An 11,847-nucleotide genomic window follows, 5' to 3' on the forward strand; every position below is an offset into this window, starting at 1 on the left:
TGTGTGTGGGGGGGTGCCAGCTCTGGTTTGGGAAATACCTGGAGATTTTGGGGATGGAGCCTAGGGAGGGGGGTTTGGGGAGGGGGCCCTCAGCAGCGTACAATGCCATAGAGCCGGGGTGTCAAACTCAAATGTAACAAGGGCCAGAAATGATATAAATGTCACTTGGTCCGGCCGGGCCTTGCCTTGCCAGCCCAGATTGACAGTGTGTGGGGGGGGGGCCCTGCCTCGGCTGGCTCATGGGTCAGATAAGAGCTCTCAAGGGGCCAGATCCAGCCTGCGGGCCCTTATGTTTGACACCCCTGCCACAGTCGATATTCCAGAGCAGCCCGTTGTATCCAGCAGAACTGGTCTTTGTAGTCTGGAATTCGGTTATAATTAGGGTTGCCAGCTCCGGACTGGGAAATACCTGGAGCCTGAGGAGGGTGGGGTTTGGGAAGGGGAGAGACTTCAATGAGGTATAAGGCCATAGTCCACCCTCCAAGACAGCCATTTTCTTCAGGGGAACTGATCTCTGTCGTCTGGAGATCAGGAAGGATGCATTCCCTCCTCCCGGAAAACTGAGTGGCCATGACAGGCTTTGGGTAACAGGTTAAAGATGGAGGAAAGGGCGGATAGGGAAACGGAAGGTCACGCTGGAAACATGGGCTAGGGTTGCCAACAGCCTGGAGAAGAAAATGCTCTGTTCTTTCTATAGAGGCTTATTCTGTGAACTTGTCCGGTTTTTAATGGCATGGAGATAAATGACATCACCTGGTAAATAACCTTCACATTAAACCCTTACTAAAGGGGCAGGGGAAGGGAAGGCGGCGTGGTACAGCCCGATCTCGTCAGATCTCGGAAGCTAAGCAGGGTCTGTACCCAGCATGCAGAGGCAGTGATGGGAAAAGCTTTGACTGATGGTTTTTTGCCTGTTGGGGAACTGCTAGAAAGGCATAACAGCCATGTTGTCTAAGACTGCAACAATCCTTATACTTGTATATCTCTGTCGCCCAATCAGCAGTAGTGGAAGAAGTAAAAGTACGGACCACACCTATGCAGATGCCTTCCCAGAGGTATCCTAGGCAGACGACGCGTCATATACTCGTCCCAATCAGTACTTCAGATCAGCACTGACTCCCAGTTAAACTGATAGTGACATAGCCGAGAGCACCGGTCTTCCCACACCTTTGCATGCTCTCTGGAGAGAGAAAAACCACAACCTACCCACAGAAGTGGTTGACCTGAACTACTTGGCTGGGTCACGTGTGCCACCTAGTGGACAAAAGCTGAGTTTGCAGCAATTATTCCAGTATCACCCTATGGCAGTGATGGCAAACCTTTTAGAGACTGAGTGCCCAAACTGCAACCCAAAACCCACTTATTTATCGCAAAGTGCCAACACGGCAATTTAACCTGAATATTGAGGTTTTAGTTTAGAAAAAACAACACATACATTAACATCTTTTGCCTTAAAAGAAAAACACAATAGCAGAGCTTTCAATGATACAAACAACTTTTTATTGAAAGGTAAGTTTGCATTTGGCATGCTTTTGAACAATTAATGTTTGTTCAAAGCCCCTAAGCTGGGCGGCGGGTAGTCCAGAGAAGGGGGGGGCTTTGAACTGCTCCGCAGCGCAGAGCAGTTCAAAGCCCCCGACGCCCAGCTGGGCCGCAGGCAGTCCAGGGAAGGGGGGGGCCTTTGAACTGCTCCGCAGCACTGAGCAGTTCAAAACCCCCGCCGCCCAGCTGGGCCGCGGGCAGTCCAGGGAAGGGGGGGGCTTTGAACGAAGCAGTTCAAAGCCCCCACCGCCCAGCTGAGCCGCGCGTGCCAGCAGAGAGGGCTACACGTGCCATAGGTTCGCCAACATGGCCCTATGGCCTTTTATGCGTGGATGTTTCCTTCGTGGTCACCCCTGATGACTCCGTGTCTTTGTTTTGATTATGCATTTTTTGATTATGTGTGCCGCTTCCAACCGTGAGAGGTCGCCTCACTCTCCCCCCGTTTCCCCGCATTTTCAAATTTGAGATAAAACAGGTCCCTCAAAACGCGGGGGGAACACGAGGAGACCTCTGATGGTCGGAAACGGCACGCATAACCAGCACAAAGATCCAGAGTCGTCGGAGGGGCGACGGTGAGTGAAACAGCCATGCATAAAAGACCCACAAGTCCAGACACTTCACACCTTGTTAAGTGCTGACATCGATTTGAAACTTAGCTGTAATGTGTGATGATTGTACGCAGCTTAGGCTGTGTTTGTATATATTTTTTATTTTTTGCAATAAACGAGCCTCTGAGAAAAGTGAAATAGTAACTTGGAAATAATTGAAATGCATTAGGTGCGCGCGAAGTAGGGGAAGACTGGAGTTGATTCTTCGGTTCTTTTGAAAACTTAAGGCAGCTTCTTTAATCCTAACATTAATACAATTTATGCTACAGTCGTTTCTATTAGTTTTAACAGAAATTAGGTTTTGGGTGTAATCGCTCTGTCCTCTCTCACACCTGATGGGGGCACCACATGAATACACACAACGCTGCCTTTGACGGAGCCAAACACTTGGTTTATCAAGGTCAATGTTGTCTGCTCTGGCGGGCAGCAGCTCTCCAGGGTCCCGGGGGACATCTTTCCCATCACCTACTGCCTGACCCTTTTATCGGGAGATGCTGGGATTTTAACTGGGTACCTTCTGCATGCAAAGCAGATGCTCTACTCCTGAGCCACGGCTCTCCCATGATCGCTCCTCTGATCCTCTCTACTACACACACACTGCTGTGCCTAACCTATCGTGCAGGGTGGGGGTGGATAAAACGTGACTTGACTCTGATTCAAGCGCCTGCATTCCAGACAGTGCTAGTAACTGGTTTTTCCTTGCAGTCACCCAGCTCTACGTACCTGCAGGTACAAGCAAAGTTTTGCCCTCTGGCTACCTGGCAAACAGGACCTGTGCTTATATAAAACCAGAAAGCCCTACCCAAGCATAATGATCCAGTGACTGGTGGAAACATCGCCCACAGAAATGCTGCTTGAGATTAGTCTGTTTGGCAGCAATATTGGCAGATATTTCTGGTTGGACAACATCCCTGCCAGGCGTAGATTTGCTGAGTCACTCTCTTCTTTTGCTGCCCCTTCTGTGTCCCCCTACCCCAGGAAATTAAACCACTGGAGTTAAGAAGAAGAACTGGTTTTTATATGCCAACTTTCTCTACCACTTAAGGGAGACTCAAACTGGCTTACAATCACCTTCCCTTCCCCTCCCCACAACAGACACCCTGTGAGGTAGGTGGGGCTTAGAGAGCTCTAACAGAGCTGTAACTTTTCCAAGGTCACCCAGCTGGCTTCGTGTGCAGGAGTGGGGGAACAAATCCAGTGGGGAATCAAACCCGGTTTCCCAGATTAGAGTCCACAGCTCCAAACCACCACTCTTAACCACTACACCATGCTGGCTGTCACAATAGAAATTTTGTTGCTGTTCAAGAACAGTTAAAAAAAAAAAAAACCAACAACCCAGTGTTCAGATTTTAAGCAGTTGTGATATTAACAAATAGGCATGGTTAGTGGGATATTGATTAGTTAAATGTGGACTTTATTGTATTTATTTTACATTATTTCTTGCTGGACTTTCTCCCAAGATGGGACTGCCAATCCCTAGAATGTCACAGCTGGTCAAAGTGTCATCTGGTGGATTGTCTGTAATAAGAAGGGGTATTCTTAGCCAATGGTCAACAGGGGGAGCTGCACTGGGCCCTGTGTTGGGGAAGGGGCAATCACCCACAACCCCACTCCCACAATGGAGGAAAAAAGAGAAGAAGAGTTGGTTTTTATGTGCTCACTTTCTCTACCACTTAAGGCACAATCAAACCGGCTTACAATCACCTTCTCTTCCCCTCCCCATGACAGACACCTCGTGAGGTAGGTGGGGCTGAGAGAGTGTAACTAGCCCAAGGTCACCCAGCTGGCTTCGTGTGTACATGTGGGGAAACAAATCTAGTTCACCAGATTAGCTTCCGCCGCTAACGTGGAGGAGCAGGGAATCAAACCCAGTTCTCCAGAACAGAGTCCGCTGCTCCAAACCACCGCTCTTAACCACTACACCACACTGGCTCTAAACTAAACTGAGGCTGACATACTTTGGTCACATTGTGAGAAGACAAGAGGCACTGGAAAAGACAATCATGCTAGGAAAAGTTGAAGGCAGCAGGAAAAGAGGAAAACCCAACGAGATGGATTGACTCTGTAAAGGAAGCCATGGTCCTCAGTTTGCAAGACCTGAGCAAGGCTGTTAAAGATAAGGACGTTTTGGAGGACACTGATTCATAGGGTTGCTGTGAGTCGGAAGTGACTTGACAGTGCTTAACAAGCACACCACATTAAAAGTCTAGCATGGATGCAAGCAGAGGGCTTTCCCTAAAACAACCTCATATTCTGCTGGCACAGATGAAAGGAGGATTTCCTGGCTCGCAGCTCATCCTCTAAGCCACTAGGCTACTTTTGCACAGAACAACCTAATCTGTACTGTTCTCACAGTCTGTGATCTCCAGAAGGGTTTCATGTTAATTCCAACAGGTAAAGACTTCTAGGAAGATTAAAACACGCAGAAAATGGAGAGAGGTACTACCAAGACCTCAAACCAGTTAACTTCTAAACAGTGTGCTGAAGCACACTGAAGCACCCTAGTGTTCGATGAAGAATTGCTAGGGTGCCTTCAGAAGTAACTTCATTAATTAACTAAAGGCTCCTCCGAGCCAAAAGTGCCCACTGGCAGAGGAGGATGTCTGTTGCAACTCTGCATGAGTCACTACTTCTGATCTTATTAGTTCTTCCAATCAGGAAATGCGCCCAGAACAGTGACTTACATGGAAACACAAGGAGTGGCTTCCTTCGAGGGTGGATGACTCTTAACATCTCTACATCTGATCTATACCTATCCTTATATCAAATAGCGATGTGTGACCCCTTTGCGGATCAAAACATCAGCACAATGGGTTTCTCTTCCTTATCCGCAGTTTCACTGTGTGTGGGTGAATCCTCTTTCCTGTTTCTTCTTTTCCTTTCAGCTCTTTCTTGAGATGCTAACTCTTTTGCAAGTAGATCAGCTTGCTCAATGTTAGATATAGTTCTTTCCCCTGATGGTAGGAAAATTTCCAAAGCACAAGGTACTAACCAGCGGTATTGCATCTCTTTCTTTTGAAGAATCTTAACTTCTTAAATCTCTTCTTAAGTACACTCGCTGGCAAATCTTGAAAAATCTGGATTTGTTTTCCTTCATAGGTCAGTCATAGCGATGTGTGACTCCGTTGCAGATCAATACATCAGCACAATGGGGCCATCCAGGATACAATATAAACCCCAGGTTGCAAAAAAAAAAAAAAAAAAAAAAGGTTGTTTGGAAAAAAAACAACCCAAAATTGGAGCTTTAAACACCCCCCCCCCAAATGTTTAAAGTGAGACCTCTGCATTTAGACAAGTTGTTAGGAAGGGAGTAGACAAGACGGCATTTTGAGTTGCCTTAGCAACCAAAAATGCCACCTGATACTGTATGCCTATGACTAGAAAGGGTTAGGAGTAGCTGGAATTGGGTAAGGGGGACAGGAGGTGTTATGATTGGGGTTCCTGAACCCATGGCAAACTATTTTTTCCCCAAGAGGGGAGAGTCAGGAAAACAGGAACTGTGGCTCAGCCATTTGGGCCTCTCTGCCAAAGGGGATCTGATGGATGGGCATCACAAAATTTGATCAGGGAGGTAGAGAGAGATGAGGGCTATGTGCCAAGGGACCCCATTGGCAGAGAGCAGAGCAGCTCCCATGAGAGGCAGGATTCCTAACTCTGGATTGGGGGTGGTCACCTAAGCAGGCAGAAGTGTTAAAAGGTTAACTCTTCCTTTGTTCTGGATTCAAAGGTCATTTATGCACGGGTACTTTCATTCATGTTCGCCCCCAGTCTGCCTTGGAGCTATGCATGAGTTTTCCGTCCATTAGAGATGACTTCGCGGCCAGCCCTCGCAAATCCCAGGACTTCCCATTCCTCTATTAGCCCGATTCTTCAACCTCTTCTGAGATCAGCCCGAGTGAAATCCCCATGCATAAGGCAAAGCGCGGGACATGGAAGCTTGGGAGAGTGATGTTTCTCTCACAGAAAGCACTACAACCAATTACAAAGCAGCGTGTCAAGGGGCAGGGATCCAAATGCTTCCTGCTTCCTTGGAGTTCTTTCTGAGCAGAAGAAAGGATTTTAAAAACGAGGCTTGGGTTTCTCTCCCCCCCCCCATTCCTTTTAGAGAGCTCTGTGTTTTGTTTTTTTAATGCTTTTTAATACGACAGTTGGGTTTCCGCGGGGACGACTTTCCTCTCACAGTAAGCACTACAGCCAATTACAAAGCAGTGTTTCAAGGGGCGGGGACTCAAATGCTTCCTGATTTGAGCTTGGAGACTGCTGGTGCATAGATTCGCAACAGGAAAGTGTGTGTCCAGTGAGCAACGAACCTCAGGTAAAACTCCCATGCATAAACGACCAAGCACTTCACCCGGATGTGGGGACCGGGGATGTGTTTGCTCCCTCTGAAAGTAACTAGCATAATGTAATTTAGTTAGATGTATGTTTTAGATATATGTTTTTGCCCACATTTTCCAGATTCTGGCTAAAATGCAGGCAAAACGTGTGGGGAGAGCAAGGTGACCTCTGACTGGCGGAAAAGGCATGCATAATCAAAGGGAAGCCCCGAAGCAGTCGGTGGCGATGACTGCGGGGAAACGTCCCTGCATAAAAGGCATAAGAGCGGCTTACAATCACCTTCCCTTCCTCTCCCCCACAACAAGCACCTTGTGAGGTAGGTGGGGCTGAGAGAGTTCGGCGAGAACTGTGACTAGCCCAAGGTCACCCAGCTGCCTTGGGGAGGTGAGGGGCCTCATCAGGATACAATGCCATAGAGTCCACCCTCCTAAGCAGCCATTTTCTCCAGAAGAAGAGTTGGTTTTTATATGCCGACTTTCTCAACCTGATTAAAGGAGAATCAAACTGGCTTACAAACACCTTCCCTTCCTTTCCCCACAACAGACCCCTTATGAGATAGGTGGGGCTGAGAGAGTTCAGAGAGAACTGTGACTAGCTCAAGGTCACCCAGCAGGCTTTATGTGGAGGAGTGGGGAAACAAACCCGGTTCACCAGATTAGAGTCCGCCGCTAGTTGTGGAGGAGTGAGGAATCAAACCCAGTTCTCCAGACTAGAATCTACTGCTCTTCGCTACTACACCACTCTGGCTTTTCCCTCTGGGCTTTGATACAGTGGAATTGCCAAAGACGCTTCTTTAGTGGCCATTGATTGATGTCTGACGAACTAAGCACTGATGTTTCGAGTGACTAGGCGCTGCTAGCTGCTAGAAGCACCCTACATACTTCAGTTAAGGGGAGGGAAGGAGATAGCTTGGCAAGCAGCTGGAATGCAGCCATGGAAGGAAACCAAAGTCTAAGTTTTTGCAGCTGGTTGGCACGACGGAGCCGGGTGGGGGTTCCCATCACAAGCTGTTTGCTTTTGGAGACACGGAGGCTGCTTTGAATTCCAGAGGTGTGCGTATGGGTGGTTTGCCTGCTCCCACACGCTCAGCTGGCAATGGCATACCTAAACAAACAAAAATACTGGGTAACAAAAACAACACAAGTCGCCAGTACTCTCTTTTCACATGGAAAATTTTGTTGCAAAAAAATAATAAATGCACTGGGATTTTTCAGTCAATGAAGGATCCCCTTTCCCTAAATGCGATGTTTTATTCCCCCCCCCCCAAAAAAATCTGGATGGCCCAGGCTAGCCTGATCTCATCAGATCTCAGAAGTTAAGCAGGGTCAAGCCTGGTTAGTACTCGGATGGGAGACCACCAAGGAATACCGGGCTCGCTATGCAGAGGAAGGCAATGGCAAACCACCTCTATTGGTCTCTTGCCTTGAAAACCCTCCTGGGTTGCCATACGTTGGCTGCGAGTTGACGGCACTTTACGCACACAGGTCTACCTCCTGCCAGGTCCCTCTTCACCACTTGCAGGAGGTTTTTTGGGCGGAGACTGAGGAGGGTGGGGTTTGGGGAGGGGAGGGACTTCAACACCATAGAGTCCAATTGCCAAAGCGGCCATTTTTTCCAGGGGAACTGATCTCTACCGGCTGGAGATCGGTTGAAATAGCAAGAGATCTCCAGCTACTACCTGGAGGTTTAGAAAAAAGCCAGCACACGGCTCAATTATGCAAATGAACTTCAAATTGTATCACAAAGCGGTGCAATAGTGAAAGAAACAAGTAACAGTGGAGTATGATAACTACAACTATAAACATAGAGTGCCCATATATACAAGTGTAAGACAATGACAACACAAAATTACAGCAATCCAAAATTCTTTATACAAGGCTAGCAGCTCAAAAGTTAATATCTTTGGATGTCTAAACAGACTGTTCCATATAATAGCGTCCCAAAATTGATAGGACTGTCCAAGATAGATGAAGCAAAGGGATCGTTCCCCGTGGCAAGAAGAGCTGGATATAGTTTAAGCGCTCCGCATCGGGCTGCATTCTTCCTCAAAGTAACATTGCAGCCCGATGCGGAGCGCTTAAAATTTGGTGGTTACCGCACTTGTATTCCCAGCGATGTATTAAGAGTTTGAAAATGTTTTAAAAAATACTGTTCGCACTTTCTATGTATTCTCACTGATGCATTAAGAGTTTGAAAATGTTCTAAAAAAATACTGTTCGCACTTTGTTTGGCCCCTTTAGCTGTGAAGACGTCTTCCAACCATTTATAAGCCGTGGTATCCAAAAACCCTTTTAAAGCGATGTTTTTTTATAACATTTTCAAACTCTTAATACATCGCTGGGAATACAAAGTGCGGTAACCCCCATGATTATAACCTAGGCTGAAGAAGCTTTTTTGCGAAAAACAGTCTAATTCCGGAAGACGTTTTTCCAACTATATCCAGCTCTTCCCGCCACGGGAAACGATCCCTTTGCTTCATCTATCTTGGACAGTCCTATCAATTTTGGGACGCTAGTATATGGAACAGTCTGTTTAGACATCCAAAGATATGAACTTTTGAGCTGCTAGCCTTGTATAAAGAATTTTGGATTGCTGTAATTTTGTGTTGTCATTGTCTTACACTTGTATATATGGGCACTCTATGTTTATAGTTGTAGTTATCATACTCCACTGTTACTTGTTTCTTTCACTATTGCACCGCTTTGTGATACAATTTGAAGTTCATTTGCATAATTGAGCCGTGTGCTGGCTTTTTTCTAAACATTTACTGTACAGTACAGGTGAAATATCATTTAATTTTTTTTTAGTACCTGCAGGTTGGCAACCCTATCTATCAGTGGCTACCTGCCATGGTGATGGATTGGAACCTCCATATTCAGAGGCAGTAAACTTTTGAATACCAGTGCCAGGAAGCAACATCAGAGGAAGGCCTTTCTTGCTGAGATTCAATGTGTTTTCGTCTGTATTTTTTGTGTGAGTGTGTGTGAGGTAGGGTTGCCAGGTCCCAGGAGCCTGAGTAGGGCGGGGTTTGGGGAGGGGACTTCAATGCCATAGAGTTCAATAGCTAAAGCTGCCATTTTTCTCCAGGTGATCTGATCTCTATCGGCTGGAGATCAGTTGAATTAGCAGGAGATCTCCAACCACCGCCTATAGGTTGGCAACCCTAGTGTGAGGTGATGGAGTTTTCTGGCCTCTGCCACAGTTTGTTCATAAGCGCTGGGCTTTTCCCTTCTGTGAAACCCCCACGGAAGGGGGGAAATCCCTTGGCTGGTGGGTGGAGAGAGGCCAATGCCCCCCTTTTCTGGGCAGTGATCGGTTTCCCTCCTATAGCTCCAGGTCGGTGGCAAAAGTTAGCCTGGTAACAATCTGATCTTATGCAGAGTTGGTCTAGCCTGGGGCTGGAATTTAGATGCCAGTAACTCTGCACTGTGCCTTCCATTGGCGCAGCTGCGGTCTTCAAGGGCTGTTACGGCGCGGAGGAAACCTCCAGAGTAGGCACGCACGGGGGGGCCTTTTATGCAGGGATGTTTCCCTGCGGTCACCCCTGCCGACTGCTTCGGGGCTTCCTTTTGATTAAGCGTGCCTTTTCTGCCCATCGGAGGCAGGGGGAAAAACCAGAACAGTTTTGTATGAGAACACACTCTTCCCACAGCCTGCATAAGAACACATTCTTTCAAAACCTCTCTTCTCATCTATAACACAAGGCTGCACAGAGACCTATCAGTAGGGCTAATTTTTACATGGCTGTATTTCTTACTGCCTTGCCTAATAAAGAGAATGATTTCTTAATAAATGATTTCTCTTTCTCCTATGCTATCAGTTTGATCCAGCAGGGCTTTTCGTATGTTCTTACCCAGTTGCTACGTAGAGGCAGGGAAGGACCCTATGGGGTTGCCATGAGTCAGCTGTGGCATTTTATACACACACACACACACACACAGTTACTCCAGTCTATGCCCATGGATTTTAGTAGAGCAACTCTACGTAACATTGCATAGCAATATTATGGAAAGTTATTCCTGTCTAAAACAGTTGAAATCCAGGTGTGTAATGTCTGCATCCAGCATCGTTCCCAACAGGTAGCCCTATTAATAGGGTTGCCCGCTCTGGGTTTAGAAATACCTGGAGATTTTGGGGGCATAGGCTGAGGAGGGTGGGGTTTGGGGAGGGGAGGGACTTCAATGCCATAGAGTCCAATTGCCAAAGCAGCCGTTTTCTCCAGGTGAACTGATCTCTGTCGCCTGGAGATCAGTTGGTATAGCAGATCTCCAGCTATTACCTGGAGGTTGGCAACCCTACCTATTAATTTGTGTTGCAGCAAAACTGAACAGGAGCCCTAGACTCCTCTTAAAGCAGGGGTGGGGAACGTTTAAGGCCCGCAAAATCATTTGGTCTGGCCCTTCGTGGGCCCTGGCAGATCTCTAGCTCAGAAGGATCTAAGACTGGCGATCCGCCCCCTCCCGCAGACAGGAGGGGGATGTGAGTTTGTTTTGCAGAGAAAAGGAACCATTTTTCCCCCTTGCAGAAGAGTCATTAGCTATGGAGCTGCTAGGACCGCCCAAGAAACTGTGTTAACCCTTTCCCACCCGGGCCGTGGAGAAACGTATTCCCTCTGTACTATAAGACGGCTGGGGGCGGAAGTGGCGACAATGGAGGGGTTAGGGGGCAGGGTCAGAATGTGCAGGGGGGTCATCTGGGGCAGCTGCCTGCTTGGGGTTTGGTCTGCTAATTTTTAAGTTGATAATTTTGTGTGGCCCTCGAATGATGTTATAAATATCCAAATGGCCCTTGGCAGAAAAAAAAGGTGCCCCACCCCTGTCTTAAAGTCTAATAGGGTTGCCAGGTCCCTCTTCTCAACCGGTGGGAGATTTTTGGGGTGGAGCCTGTGGAGGGTGGGGCTTGGGGAGGGGAGGGACTTCAACGCCATAGAGTTCAATGGCCAAAGTGGCCATTTTTTCTCCAGGGGAGCTGATCTCTGTCGGCTGGACATCAGTTGTAATAGCAGGAGATCTCCAGCCACCACCTGGAGGTTTGGAAATCAGCACAGTCAAGGTACAAAATTACAAAATTATTATTAGTGACTAGGACAAGTTACAACAAGTGCTATACAACAAATACTTATCATACTATTATAATACATAAGATTCACTTGATGTCAACCATTCAGGTGTACAATTATTCTTTGTGTTATAGATGCAAATATGCAATTTATCTTTGTAGTATGGTTGAAAAAGTCCAATTCAAGTAGGATATCCAATGATTGGTATAATCCAAAATGAATGAGCGGGGGGACGGCCGTTTCAAGATGTTTTCTTCAGCCCCATGTCCAATCCTATATTCAAATATACAATGTAAATAT

This window comes from Euleptes europaea, chromosome 1 (genome assembly GCF_029931775.1).
Source record: "Euleptes europaea isolate rEulEur1 chromosome 1, rEulEur1.hap1, whole genome shotgun sequence".
Classification (NCBI taxonomy): Eukaryota; Metazoa; Chordata; class Lepidosauria; order Squamata; family Sphaerodactylidae; genus Euleptes; species Euleptes europaea.